This window comes from Canis aureus, chromosome 19, assembly GCF_053574225.1.
Source record: "Canis aureus isolate CA01 chromosome 19, VMU_Caureus_v.1.0, whole genome shotgun sequence".
Classification (NCBI taxonomy): domain Eukaryota; kingdom Metazoa; phylum Chordata; class Mammalia; order Carnivora; family Canidae; genus Canis; species Canis aureus.
The window spans coordinates 10,373,756-10,389,692 of record NC_135629.1 but is presented as its reverse complement, the minus strand read 5'-3'; the positions used below and the strand labels follow the sequence as shown (position 1 = coordinate 10,389,692).

The following is a 15,937-nucleotide window of genomic DNA, read 5'->3' as shown; positions in this document are numbered from 1 at the left end:
AGGAAACTGAGACCAGGGAATGATCATCTTCGGTGGCAGCATGGCAATCATTACTGAGTGCTTACTGTATGCTTCCTGAGAGCTCTGTATGAACCATTTCAATTAAATTCTGGAAAGTGTATTCCATTATTATCCTCATTCTATAGGTAAGACCTGAGAGCTGGGGAAAGCCAAGTAACTTGTTCTAGGTTACAGAGCTTGGAAAATAAAAACGAGCATGGGTTTGAATCCAGGTTTGCCTGACTGCAAAGGCTGCGGGCACTAGACTAGTATGGCAGACATCTCCCAGAAACGGCCCAGCTGTGAGGTTCCCACTCCATGTCCAGAGCAGCAAGATTCCTTTCATTTCTGGGCCCCCGCCGGTCGACGAGGCCGAACCTGCTGCCAAGCCTTGTCCTAATGCTTCTCTCAGACCCCACACTGCCGCTCAGGTCTATGAACCCATGGCTCCCAAGGAAGTAGGGCCCAAAGCATGATGGCCAACCCACCTATCTGGAAAATGCTGCTGCATCATCAAAGTTCCCATTCCAAAAAACTCTAGATGTTTAATAAAACACAACCTTGGCTCTGAGGAATTGATAGGAACACCCAAATATGTAGAGTCCCAGAACACCAAAGCTCCCACTGTGCTACAGGCACCGTTTCAGGGCCTTGAGATTTGGCTATGAATAAGACAGGCAAAGTCCCTGTCCTCATGGAGCTTGCATTCCAGTGGGAGAGACAGATCATAAACAAATATACACATAGAACAGTAACATGATGGCAGGAGGGAATGAGAACTCTGAAGAAGAAAAAAATCAAGGTAAGGAGATGGAAGGAGACTTGGCTGCTATTTTAGATAAAGCCATCAGGGAAGGCTAATCTGAGGAGGTAACGCTGGGCAAAGACTTGATAAACAGGGAGTAAACTATGGGAAGACGTGGGAGATAAGAATTTTAGGCAGATATAACCGCAAGTGCAAAGGCCCTGAAGCCACAAGAATCTGATGTAGCATGAAGGCAGTGTGGCCAGAGTAGAGTGAACTGAGGGTACAGGAGTAAGAAATGAGCTCATGGAGGCCAAGGGCCAGATCATGGAGGACCTCATGGGCCAGCAGAAGAATTTGGACTTCATTCTAAATGTAAAAGAAATTGGAAGATTCAAGTGGGGTGATGATATAATCCTATAAAAAATTTTTTTTTATTTTGCTTGAACAGCACAAATTTATTTTCTCACACTTCTGGGTACTAAACATTCATGATTAAGGTGTTGGCATGTTTCTTTTTTTTCAGTTTTATTGACATATAATTAACATACAGCACTGTGTAAGTTTAAGGTATACAGCATGTGACTTATTATATATTGTGGGATAATCCTCACAATACATTTAATTAGCTCAATTATATGATATAGATAATTTTAAAAAGAAAATATTTTTTCCCTCATCATGAGTAATTTTAGGATTGGCTCTCTTAGCAACTTGCAGATACACCATACAGAAGTGTTAACTACAGTCATTATGTTGTATATTATATCCCTAGTACTTATCTTATAACGGGAGTTTTGCCCTTTGACCACCTCCATCCAATCCCACTACCTGCCCTTGGTAACCACAAATCTGATCTCTTGTTCTGTGAGAGTGGTTTTTTTTTTTTTTAGATTCCACATAAAAGTGAGATAATTTGCTTTTCTCTGACTTATTTTGCTTAGCGTAATGTTTCTAAGGTCCATCTATGTTGTTGCAAATGGGAGGATTTCATTCTTTTTTATGGATGAAGAGTATTTTAAACATATATACACACACATATACTCTCTACATTTTCTTTATCCATTTATCTATTGATGGAATGATGAATATTTTCCATTATATATAGAGAGACAGAGATATCTATATCTATATCTATATCTGTATCTATATCTATATCTGTATCTGTATCTATATACTTCAGAGAAATGGGAGAAGGGACTGAAGGCAAAGGAGGGTCTTTAACAGATTCCATGGTCATCGTAGAGCCTGACATGGTACTCAATCTCACCACTCTGAGATCACAGACTGAGCTGAAATCAGGAGTTGGACATTCAACCAACTGAGCCATCCCAGAATGATGAATATTTTCAAAGATCACTATGCTAAGTAGACAAATGACCACCAGAGGATACTGGTTAAGTACTGCTACATAACAAAGAGTCACAAAAGCTCAATGGCATTCAATAATATAATTGTTCTCAAAATTCTTAGTTTCTAAATGCCTTTATACTCTTAAAAATTACCAAGGACCCCAAACAGCTTTTGTTGATATAAGTTACTTTTATTGATACTTACAGTATAAATATCTTAACTGTGAAAAAATTTTAAAATATTAATAACTTTAAAAAAAGATTTTATTTATTTATTCATGAGAGATGCAGAGAGAGAGGCAGAGACATAGGCAGAGGGAGAAGCAGGCTCCCTGCAAGAAGCCTGATGTAGGACTCGATCCCAAGACCCTGGGATCATGACCTGAGCAAAGGCAGATGCTCAACCACTGAGCCACCCAGGTGCCCCTTAATATTAATTCCTTTTAAAATAACAATAATAATTAAATGTTAACATACAAAACTTTTTTTTAAAGGTTTTATTTTTTTAAGTAATCTCTACAACCAAGGTGGGGGCTTGAACTCACAACTCTGAGATCAAGAGTCATACACTTTATTGACTAAGCCAGACAGGTGCTCCTCCCCCTTTTTAAGATTTTATTTAAGTAATCAAAACTTTTTATTTTTATAGGTGAGAGACAGAAAGAGAGAGCATGGGGGGAGGAGCAGAGGGAGAGAGAGAATCTTAAGCAGGCTCCATGCTGGGAGTGTGTGCAGCTCAGGTCTCACGACCCTGAGATCATGACCTGAGGCCAAATCAAGAGTCAGACACTTAACCCAGTAAGCCACCCAGGCACCCCAGTGATCAATATTTTTAATTAAAACCGCTGCACTTTATTAAAACTGCTGCACCAAAACAAAACAAATATATAACATTAATTACATTTTTGCAAGTCTCTTAATAATCTGGCTCAATAGAAGGCAACTGAATTATGATATATGTTTCTACATTCAGTCAGCTGCACTATGAAGTTTTGGTTGAAGAATCGGATGAAAAATGAGCCTTACTGAGATGTAGTTAGAAACCCCCCCCCCCCGAAATAAAGGGCCCCCTCTCGGCCGTCTCCACACTGGGAGCAGCAGTCCTGCTACAGCCCCTCATCCCCTGAAAATGTACGCCTGTGCAAAGTTCATCTCCACCCGCTTCTTGGTCCAGAGCACCTCTCAGCTGTTGAGCCGATCACTGTCTGCAGTGGTGCTAAAACCACCGGAGACACTGACAGATAAAAACCTCAGCAGCTTGGCAGCCCCACGTCCCCTGACCTCACTTATTCCTAGCCACAGCTTGCAAACCAGCACCATTTCAAGAGACATTGACATAGCAGCCAAGTTCATTGGGGCTAGGGCTGCCACTGTAGGGGTGGCTGGCTCTGGGGCTAGAATTGGGACCGTGTTTGGAAGCCACATCATTGGTTATGCCAGGAATCTCTCTCTGAAGCAACAGCTCTTCTCCCATGCCATTCTGGGCTTTGCCCTCTCGGTTGCCATGGGGCTCTTTTGCCTAATGGTGGCCTTTCTCATCCTCTTTGCCATGTGAAGGAGTCGTCTCCACCTCCCATAGGTCTTTCTCCCATGTCTTGTCTGCCCTGTATGTTCCTTTTCCTATACCTCCCCAGGCAGCCTGGGGAAAGTGGTTGGCTCAGGGTTTGACAGAGGGAAGACAAATAAATACTGTATTAATAAGAAAAAAAAGACAAAGGAAGAGTATTTTAACAGCTTTCAGTATTGTGGATTTTCTTCTTTGATACTACACTAAAACTCAACACTTGTTTCAAAAAAGGCTAGTTAGTAGCAATGTAGCAAGAAACAATCTAAATGAACTTATAACACAGTAATACATCAAAACCCATTGGTTGATCTTGTCTGTTAAATGAGTATTTACCCGTGCATGATTTCATAACATCCTGCATTGGTCATTTGAACAATATCAGTTCACTGAGTTATGTAGATCTTCCAAATGTTGATAAATTTCGTCAAACAACATTCTAAAACTCACATTCATTAATATCACAATGAGCTCATCAGGAATGTCTTTAGGTATTAGGAAGCCATCAAGCTCAGCGAGGTATATACAAGTTTTCTGAAGTTCTCCTTCTCCCTTAAAAGCTTGAATTTAATCCTTGCCAACAGATACTGCAAACTCTTTCCTTTGAAGTGACAAGTCCATTTCATTCATGTTTGAGAAAGGGTCTGACGGATACCCAAATATGAACACGCATAGTTTGTTTTCACTAGTTCTTTCTGGTAAGAACTGTGTTCTATGAAAAAAAAAAGCAGCCAGTCCAACTCACAACTCAAGTAACTAACTGAACAAGTGCTTTTCTTTGTCACAACCACCATAGGACATATGCAGAACTGCTCCACACCTGCTTCCGACCTCATCACCCAGAGTGATGAGTGCTCAAAAGTTGTTATTTAACAAATTTAGTAATTTTTTCTGCTTCATCCAGAACATTTTTAAGTGAAACTGGCATTTTTTACTCTAAGTGTGTGGCAGTAAAGAATACGATGACTACTACTACAAAGTGGCGCCAGTCCCTTGATTCATATTCAAGGACCAGCAGTTCTATCCACCGATGGTAAGCGGAATAATGCCCCCGCCCCCACCAAGATGCCCTACTCCTTATGATGGGACCTAATCCTTAGGACCTGTGAATCTTTTTTCTTTTTTTTTTTTTATGATGTTCTTTATTCATTCATGAGAGACACTGACAGACAGAGAGGCAGAGACATAGGCAGAGGTAGAAGCAGGCTCCATGCGTGGGACTTGATCTGGAGTCTCCAGGATTATGCTCTGAGCTGAAGGCAGATGCTCAACCGCTGAGCCACCCAGGCGTCCCTGTGAATCTTTTCTGTTGCATGGCAAGGGGGAATGAGAGTCACTGGTCAGCTAACTTTGAGATGGGGGTTATTTTCCTGGATCGTGTAGGTGGACCCAATGTCATCACAAAGTTCTTTATAAATCAAAGAGGGTAGGGAGGGATCCCTGGGTGGCGCAGTGGTTTGGCGCCTGCCTTTGGCCCAGGGCGCGATCCTGGAGACCCGGGATCGAATCCCACGTCAGGCTCCCGGGGCATGGAGCCTGCTTCTCCCTCTGCCTGTATCTCTGCCTCTCTCTCTCTCTCTCTCTGTGACTATCATAAATAAATAAAAATTAAAAAAAAAATTCAAAGAGGGTAGGGAGCAGGAAATGAAATGAGGGTAGGGAGTGTCAGTGTCAGAGAGAAACTATAACATTGCTACATTTCTGTCTTTGAAGATGGAGGAAGGAGCCACAAACCAAAAAGTGCAGGCAGCATAGAAGCTGCCTAAGCATATGTACCTGGTTTGAGATAGGGGTTCAAATTCATTCTTGAGCATCTGGATATCCAGTTTTCTCCAAATCATTTTTTGAAAAGACTATTGTTTCTCCATTGAAGGGCCTTGGAAGCCTTGTAGAAAACCAACTAACCATAATGAGGATGGCTTATTTCTGGACTCTCAATGATAATCCTCTTGTCTATATGTCTATTCTTATACCAGTACCGCACTGTCTTAATAGCTCTAGCTTTGTGGTAAGTTTTGAAATCAAGAAATGTGAGTTCTCCGACTTTGTTTTTTGGCTATCCTGGGCCCTTTACATTTCTCTATGAATTTTAGAATCGTCTCATCAATTTGTGCAAAGAAGCCAGCTGGATTTTTGTATAGAGACTGCACTGAATCTATAGATCAACTTGGAGAGTACTGCCTTCTTAGCATTAGTAAGTTTTCCGATCCATGAAAATGAGATGTCTTTCCATTATTTGAGTCTTTTTTAATTTCTTTCAATGATGTTATATAATTTTCAGAGTATAAATTTTGCATTTTTTATTAAAAAGCATTCCTAAGTATTCTATTCTTCTTATGCTATTATAAATGGAATTATTTTCTTAATTTCAATTTCCGATTTTTCCCTGCAAGGGTATAGAAATATAAAGTTTTATATATAGATCTTATATTCTGCAACTATGACAAACTCTTTTATTTTTTCTAATGGATTTTTTTAGTGAGGGGTCCTGAGTAGAACCTGCTGTATGATGTTGAATAGAAGTGGTGAGAGAAATATCCTTGTCTTGTTCCTGGTCTTAGGAGGAAAGCATTAAATGTTCCACTATTAAGTATGAGGTTAGCTGTGGGTTTTTTGTGCTTTGGGGAAGTTCCCTCTATTCCTAGTTTATGAATATTTTTATCACGAGGAGGTGTTAAATCTATTAAATGTTTCCTCTGCATCCACTGAGATGACTGTTTTTTTTTTTCCTTTTTTCCCTTTATTCTATAGATATGGTATATTATTTGATTTTCTGATGTTAAACCAACCTTGCATTCCTGGGATAAATCCCACTTGGTGATGATGTGCAAAAGTTTGTTTTTTAATATGTTTGTAAATTTAGTTTGTTAATTTTTTTCTTTTTTGAAGGCTTATTTATGGTATCTTTTCCTAAGACATATCAGTCTGTAGTTTTCTTCTGTGACATCTTTACCTGGTCTTGGTTGGTATCAGAGTAATGCTGACCCCATAGAATGGGTTGGGAAATGTTCTCTCCTCTTCTATTCTTGGAAAAGTTTGTAAAGAATTGGCATTAATTATTCTTTAAATATTTGGTAGAATTCATAAATGAAGCCTTCTGGGTCCAGTCTCTTTAGTAGTTTTGTTTATTCTAATCATTGATTCAATCTCTTTACTTATTATGTGGGTCTATTCAGATATTCTGGTAATTCTTCAGTCAGTTTCAGTAAATTTTGTCTTTCTAAGAATTTGTTCATTTTCTGAGTTATTCATTGTCATACAGTTGTTCAATAATCCTTTTAATTTCTGTAAGGTCTTTCATTTTTCATTCTAGCAATTTCAGTCTTCTCTCTTTTTTACTTGGTCAATTTAGCTAAAAGCTTATCAACTTTATTGATCTTTTCATGTAACTATTGCTTTTCTCTATTGGTTTGCTATACTATCATTAATCCCTACTCTAATCTTCTATATTACCTTCACTCTGCTTGTTTTGAGTTTAGTTTGCTCTTTTTCTTCCAAAACCTTAAGGTAAAAAATCAGGTTATTGATTTCAGATCTTTCTTCTTTTTATCATAGGCATTTGTAACTATAAATTTCCCTCTAAGCACTGGTTTAGCTGAATCCCATAGTTCTGGTATGTTGTATCTTCATTTTCATTCATTTCAAAGCTTTTGTGGGTTTTTTGTTGTTGTTGTTGTTGGTGGTGGTGGTGGTGTGTGTGTGTGTGTGTGTGTGTGTGTGATTTCTTCTTCCATCCACTGGTTATTTGAGAGTGTGTTGTATAATTTACACATACTTATGACTTTTCCAAATTTCCTTCTGTTGTTGACTTCCAATCTCAGTCCATTGTGGCCAAAGGACACACTCTGCATTATTTTCATCCCCTTCAATGTATTAAGATATGTTTTATGGCCTAACATTCGTCTGTCCTGGAGAATGTTCCATGTGCACTTGAGAAGAATGTGGATTCTGCTGCTGTTGGCTAGAATGTTCTATAAATATCTGCTATGTCTACTTTGTTTATAATGTTGTCCAAGTCTTATTTCCTTGTTGATTTTCTGCCTAGTTTTCTATCTGTTACTGAAACTAAGATACTGAAGTCACCAACTACTATTGCTGAATGCCTATTTCTACCTTCAGTGCCATCAGTTTTTGCTTAATGTATTTTAGGATTCTACTAGGCTTAAATATGTTTATAATTGTCACATTTTCCGATAAATGTATTCTTTCATCATTATAGAATGTCCCTCTTTATTTTTAGTAACTTTTTTGTTTCAAAATCTGTCTGATATTAACCATTCCAGCTTTCTTATAGTTGCTGTTTGCATGACAAATTTTCTACATTGTTTTACTTTCAATCTATTTTACCTATGAATCCAAAGCGTGCCTCCTGTAAACAGCATATAGTTGGGTCTTGTTTTTTTTTTTTTTTATCTCGTCCACTGTATAGAACATCAGTGAATATGCTAACAGTATATAAAAGACATATAATGTCTTCATATTAATATAAAAATAATTTTGACCTCACGGATCCCCTTTAGTCCACCCATTGAGAACACTTCAATAATAAGCATTTATTTGGCTTATGCATGTGTGAGTTGATCTAGGCTGAGCCTGGCTGGATACCTCTCCTGGGATCAGCAGGTTATTGCAGATTCACTGTTCTCTTGGTGACAACAGAAGTTCAAGATGTCAAGTAAAACAGATCTTTTAAGATCTGTTTTAAACAGATCTGTTTTTAAAATCTTTAAAAAAAAAAAACAGATCTTTTTAAAGATCTGCCTTATTGCATTAGTCAAAGCAAATCACGTGACCAAACCCAAAGTCAAGAGGAAAGAAAATATATTCCACCCCTTTCTCAAGAAGAACTACAAAATTCACACAAAGTGAAAGAATACAAGAGTAATGAGGACAATGATGTAATCTACACAGGGGCCCAGAGTGGGAGCAGAGGGGTGAGTGAAGAGCTATGACAGCAGCCTATGAGGACGGTGACTTGCACTGGGGTAACAGTGAAGAAAGCGGTCAAAAGCAGCTGGATCTGGGCAGGATCTTGGGCAAGTCAGTTCTTCCAAGCCTTCATTTCCTCCCCTGTGAAATGGTGTTGTGAAAATTAAATGAGATAACAACACACAAAATTTTGCCTCCAATAGGCATTTGTTCTATGAAGGCTCTTACTATTCTATTCTCTCTAATGGGGAACGGGATGATTGAAGACTCTCACAGACTTCTAGTCAGGATCAAAGCACCAGGAGCAAAGGCTGGCACATAAAATATACTCCAATGGTTCATTACTTCTGTTTTGTCAGCTTTCTGAAGGGATTTGAGGAGATTTACGGTAAAAAACCCAGTGATATTAACACTATTAAAAGTAGGGTGAAGGAAGAAGAAAAAGGACTTGTCTCTTTGACTTAGTCCTTGCACTGATGAACTCCTATTAAAAAAGGATTTTAATTATTTTGCTCAATATGGAAGGCATTCTGGTTTTCTGATGGAGCTAACCACATTTCACAGACATCTACTACTATTTGGCTGGGTTTGGAGGGAAGAGGTCGGATGGAGTTGATGAGGGGAGCTTCTAGATTAATTTAGATACTGCTTCACAGGGACTTCCTTTGTTTGATTTTCCCATCTGCATTCATCTGCAGGAAGAGATGCTAATTTAACTAGATGATCTCAGGCAAGTTCTTAACTTCTTCCTACTTGAGTTTCTTTATCTGTAAAGTGAGAATATTAATAACACTTCTTTGGGGACTAATTGAGTTAATATACATAATATGTGCCTGGAGCAAGAACTGATACAGATAGTGCTACTAAGTCTTGCATATTATTGCTATCATTATTTAATAAAGACTTAGATGTTATTGCCCAGAAAAGTTGGGCACAGCTTTACCAACTCAGTTTGAGACTAAATCCTATTGCTTAGGAAAAGCAAGGTCTAAATGTCTTCAGGAAACCAATGCTCTGCTTCTACCTTTAGAGCAAGAATCTACATTTCCTCTCAGATTTGCTCCTCTCATGTTTTAAGATCACAGGTAGTCAAGAAGAAAGCCAAGTTCTGCAACTTGCTAAGACCCACACTGCACATTTTCCTGCCTGACCCCAGAGCATCCAGACTAGCCAGGCTCATGGTGCTTCCAGAGCTGTCACTAGGAGATAATAAAGGATATCAGGGCACTTGGGTGGCTCAGTGGTTGAGTGTCTACCTTTGGCTCAGGGTGTGATCCCAGGGTCCTAGGATGAGTCCTGCATCAGGCTCCCAGCAGGGAGCCTGCTTCTCCCTCTGCCTGTATCTCTAACTCTCTTTCTGTATCTCTCATGAATAAGTAAATAAAATCTTTAAAAAAAAACAAAAGAGTAGACATCAAGTTAGATCTACAATGCTCCAACAAGGGTTGGCCTTCAAAATCACATTTTGAAGTCCTTTCTTTTAAAGTTGGGGAAATTATGGCTCAGAAAAGATGAGCAACTTGCCCAAGGTCACACTATTAGTGGCAGTACAGCACCCGTGGACTTGACAATAATACCTCTACAGACTCTGCAACAAAGCTCCCTCACTGGGCTACATGTCTTCAGTGTCCTGGATCCACCCTCAGGACAGAGACTGTAGACCCTTTTCTTACCATGTTATTCTGCTCCGCCCCTCATAAAGCAGAGACTAAAGATGAGACCGTTTCTCAACATGATGGCTGTCCAGCCCAGAGGCCAGTGAGACAGTCCTCTTCTTTGTCCTAAACATAATACTTTCATTAATGTGACCAGATAATAAATTGGCTCCCTTGGAAGTTCCCATCCTGTTGACTCACTTGCTGCTTCCCACCTACTGAAACCCTCTGGCCCCTGCAGATCTGGTTGCTGAGCAATGCCTCTCTCTACTCCAGCATCTCATTCTCAAAGCACCTGGCGTCTAGCTCAGTGGCTCACCCTGCCTGACAGCTCATAGTGCTCTGGCTGCCTGGCTTCCCTGACCTCCACAAGGAAGGGAATTGGGACCAACACCCAAGAAGAGGACTGCCTTCCAAGGTGACCTGCTCCACTGTACCTACCCACATCCAGAGCTGGCCCCACACTCTCCTGAATGTAAAGAAACCAGTCTTGGTGCCCTTCTCTTGCTTCCCTGACACTTTCTCCACATTTTCTTGGGACCTTCAAACAATCCAGCTCTGCCCATCCCCTTCTGAGTCTACCTACCCCCAGAGACCCATATAGGTGATCAAGAAAACTGTCCATGCTCTGTGGTGGGGGAAAAGCCGATCGAAGAATGGTATGGAAAGTACGGCATGACACTTTTTTTGCAAAAACAAAAAAATCCTTTGTGCATTATATTCAATCATATGACTGTAGAAAAGACAACAGATTGTTAATGGTGCTTGGTTACCTCCAAGAGCTAGGCTGGTGTTAGATGAGGGAGCTACAGCTTTCTGCTGCATACATCTCAGCATCTTCTGAACTGGCAAACATGTGCCTTAATGTTAAATATGGTAGTTAAATGAATGGAAGGAAGGAAAAAAGGAAATAAAGTCTAAGTGCTCAGCACAGTGCTGGGCACCTGGTAAGAACCCCATTAAGTGTTAGCTTTAATTAGCTCCTCATTCAGTATGGAGTAAGGGTTGGTCCCCTGCCCAGTTGCCACCCTCTCACTCCTTTCTCTGTCTGCATATTGCCTCTCAACACCCTTGCCCCACAGATAGCTCAGAAGTAATATCCCTTCCTCTCCACTTTCCACCTGCCAGTGACCATGGCCTCCTGTCTCAGAAATTGCCTGGCCAACTCATGCCTTGGGAGATGTTACCAATTTAATATCTCTGTGCAATTTTAAGTGGGCAATACCCACTGAAACACCTTATCCTACAGAAAGGAGTAGCAAAGAGGGATCTGGGGCCACAGGTTGCAGGTCAGCGGGGTTACCTAGTGTAGGCATCGGAACCTCTGCGTAAGGCTGCCCCATGGGAAGATCCCCGGTGCTGCTGGACACAGTCCTCCAGGAAATCCTGCTCTGGATCGGCAGCCCTGAGGAGCCTGAGCCCCACAACACTGCCCTGTGAAGAAATAGCTCCGACCCTTGACAAAGGTGTCTGCGTCTGCACCTCCCCCAGAGAGCAGCCTCCCTCCTGGCCCTGCTGGCCTGACTCTTGGCTCCCCACCTGAGCCCTGAGACATGGCCCTTGTGGCAGAAGAATCTCGCCCCCAGGAGACTCTGATGACGTGCACCATAAAGTGGCAGCAGCAGCTCTGGCCTGCAGCGCGGGGGGCTGAGGGGCTAGGGGGCCACCCCCCCAGTCTCAGCTCCACCACCCACCAGCTGTGGGACCCTGGGTAAGCCACCCGCCTTGGCAGCCCCTTCCTGAGCCATTGTCAGGGGAGCGGGGGAGATAACAGCTGGGCCACTGCCCAGCTCAGTCCTGAGCAATGAATGCTCAGAAAGGCATGCGGGGACGCAGAGCCCTAGAACATGCCCGAACAAAGACTGTCTTCTCGGTGCCTCCCGTCCTGAGCCCCTGCTGCTGAGGCCGTGTTTGAGGGGCTGGTCAACCCTGCAATTCTAGTGAGCATTAACGAACTCGAGGGCTAGAGGCAGACACTGAGGTACAAGTCAGGACTTCGGCCAAAGCTATCGGGCCCAACCCAAGGGGCAAAGGAAGGCACAAGGCCCCAGACCCACTTGACATCACTCCCTCTGGCTCCGGAAAGAGACGGGCAAATACTGGCACAAGAGGCCGAGGCCAGACAGCAAAGCCGCTTGAGGAAACTCCATGGATGCAGATGGGCCCTGAATCACCAGGAACTGGTGAGTCAAATCTCAGAGACATTAGCTAATTGCTAAAGTGATTACAGGCGATCCGGGATTAGAATCTCTCACGCCAGGCCCATGTGGTGCTCAGGACATCTTCAGATGTCCCTCCCCTGGGCCATAGCGAGCCAGCGGCAGCGGGAGGCAGTAGGTAATTGAATTCTCAGAAGCACACTTAGCCCTTAAAGACAGGGATGCAACCCACTTGGAAGACAAAAGAGAAGCAAAAGACGGCCCTGGGCATGATAGTTATCGACTGCAAATACCTAGAAAGATGGTCGACCAAAGGGGGAGGATTGTGAGTGCTCATTTGCACCTCCTGCCAAACACGTTTGTACGAGCACAACATGCTACAGCCGGTAAAAATGCCTAAATGCCTTGCTGTGCGGAGTGTGTCACCGGGGAGCTTGCTGGCAAGGCAGAGGCAGGCCCGCTCCAGAGTCCCTGGAATTAGGGAGTTAGCATCTGCATTTAACAAGACTTCCAGGTGACACTGAAGTTTAAGAAGCACCGGCCTGAACACATAACCGTTTGCCGATGATCAAATACTGAAGTTGTTTCCAACGAACATTCGTCTACCATGTACTAAAGGCCTATGTATGACATGTCAGCTGGCCAAGCCCCGAGGATGCAGCTGTGAACGGGAGGGACAAAATCCTGCCCTCACAGAACTTATGTTCTTCTGTGGAGAGACAGATAATAAACAGATGCCATGAATAAGATAATTCTAGACTGTGGTAAGTGCAAAGGAGAAAGCAGGGTCATGTTTCAGAGTGACGAGGGTGGTCAAAGAAAGCCTCTCTGCAGAGATGGTGTCTGAGTCAGGTCTTGAGGAATAGAAAGAACTCAGCCATGCCGACGGCCGCAAGGAAGTCTGAGGGAACAGCAAGTGCAAACGCCCTGAGGCAGGCATGCCCGTGGCAGGCCGGAGGAACAAGGGAGATGTACAGCCACAGCGTGATGCTCAAACAGAAAGTAGTAGGCAAGGAATGGATGTCAAAGTCCTATAAACCATGGCAAGGAATTTGGATTTTATTCTAAGTCCAACAGGAGATCACCCATGAGGGAGGATTAGGGGAGTGCCAGTAGCTTAAGACAACAACCATCTTGTTGCTCATGATTCTGTGGGTTGGGGATGCAAGCAGGTCACAGTGGGACTGCGCATCTCTGCCCCGTGGGGCATCTGCTGGGGAGGCTGAACGGGGGGGAGGATCCAAGAGGGACTCACTCGCACATCTGGAGTTTCAGCGTCAGCCGTAAGGAGGCTTCAGGGCCCCCCCACATCACCCCCCATCATCCAGGGCTGTCGCCCACGCTGCGCTCTGTGGCAGCCAGCTTCCAAGAGCCACTGACTTTGTACCAGATCTCTTTGAGTGCTGAGTGGAGACGGGACAGCAAAGAGGGCAAGGCTGGGAGCAGGGAGCCCAGCGCGGAGACTGCAGGCCAGCAGTGCCACCCCACGCGGGCGGTGACCCGGACCAGATGAGGGGAGGCCAGGACAGGAGCAGACCCCGAGACACCTGCGACGTTGGACCAATACGACTTGCTGATGGAATGAATGTGCCGGGAGGGCGAGGGGATAAGTCAGAGATTACCTCCAAGTTTCTGGCCTGGGCAACCACATGGCTGGGGGAGCCCCATGCCACTTACTGAGATGAGGAGGAGCAGATGTGACTCCAGGCAGGAGGGTGGGAAGACAGAGTTCTGTTTTTGCACATCCTCTGTAAGAGGCTTGGTAACCCCAAGGAAGGGTCTTGCAGCCAGTCAGGCGTGTGGGATGGTCTGGAGCCGACAGAGCAGGGACACCCCGAGCATGGGGAGAAGGCAGGCACAGAAGCAGCCAGCGGGGACGGCATGACAGCAGGATGGTATGGGAGGGGAGCTTCTCTGTGAGGACAGAGGGACAGAGACGTCTTGTTCAGGCTCCCTCCCAAGCTGGAAGGTCCTAGAGCATCCCTGAATATTCCCGGGATGCTCCAGCCCCTAGGGGTGATGGCGGGCATGCAGGCCTCGAGAAGGGGATGGGACCAGAACTCGGGTGAGGACTGGCCTCCGACCGGAGCAGGGACTGCCTTCCGGAAGGGCAGGTGGGTGAGCAGAGACCACAGGCAGGGGAGCAAGAGGGTCAGCAGGGTACCGCGTGAGACCACCTGATGGCCAGCCGCCAAGTGGAGGGGATGCGCTCCCGAGGGCTCAGGTGAGCCCCAGAGAAAGCGGCACCAAGAGGCTCTGGGCAAGGGCAACAGCACACTTACTGGCTTCAGCTGCTCCTCTTCTTTGACCTTTTCTTTTTTAAGATTTTATTTATTTATTCATGAGAGACACAGAGAGAGGCAGAGACACAGGCAGAGGGAGAAGCAGGCTCCATGCAGGGAGACTGACACGGGACTTGATCCCCCGACCTGGGATCACACCCTGAGCCGGAGGCAGACGCTCAACTGCTGAGCCCCCCAGGCAGCCCTCTTATTTGATCTTAGTATGATACATCCCAACAAGCAGGATTACCGGGCTGGCTCATACCAACCCCTCATTTATTCCTCTTAGCGACTTCGGGGAAGGTAAAGCAGGGACCAGGGACCAGCCGAGAGGCCGACGATTTGCTGCAGGCCACGCAGGACGCAGGGGACCGTCGCGCAGGGCTGGTCCCGGACGGCTGGCCAGTCGCCGCCTCTGAGCCTGGAGGTCACGCCGAGTCTAAGCCTTCCTCACCTCCCGGGATCAGCACCAAGTCTGTGTCCCCAGAGCCTCATCCCCGCCCCGCTCCCCAAACACATCCCTTTCTGCCAAGGTCCCCTTAGTGTGGCGGCTGGCACCTTTCTCATCTGACCGCCGTCCTCCCCTCAGCTCACTGGCAACCAAGTGACTTGGTGGTTTAGGACCACGGTTTATAACACCTGGTTTTAAGGGTAAAAAGTACAATTCAAGGTCTGCATTTGCTTGTGATCCTGAGAAAGTCATTTATCCTCTTTGATCTCCATGCTCTTCATCTTTAAAATGGTAAGAGGGATCTCTGTGGTCAGAAGAGTTGCTCATAGGATTTGGAGGATGAGGAAATAAACCAATGCATATAAAGTCCTTCCCACAGCGCCTAACTCAGAAAAGATTCATTGAACAGTAGCTGGGATTAATATTAGACGGGAGAGAAAAACCGATGTGCATTGAGGTTTGCACTTGAGACCTAATATTTGAGCTCTGAGAACCCACAGAATAATATCAAATGCATTCACATTTTTTTAATCAGCATATAAGAAGGGCCAGGTTCACTGCCAGCACTTGATTAACAAATCAAGACAAGTGTGGTTGGTTGGTGATTCAGATTCACCTGGTGGGCTGGTTAAGCATAAAAGACACTCCAGCCCCACTGCAGACCTGATGGATTGTATCCTCTGAGGCCAGGGCACAGGCACCTAGAGAAAACACGCACGTGTGTGCATGCACATACATGCACATGCAGACACACACGTACATAAGGGTTCATAGGCATTCTGATGTTCACCTGGAGTGTG

At 44.3% G+C, this 15,937-nt stretch overlaps 1 pseudogene; it reads left to right on the top strand.

Moving 5' to 3' along the window:
* Positions 1-3,190: 3,190 nt before the first annotated feature.
* LOC144291171 (ATP synthase F(0) complex subunit C2, mitochondrial pseudogene) lies at positions 3,191-3,765 on the top strand (annotated as a pseudogene).
* Positions 3,766-15,937: the final 12,172 nt, after the last annotated feature.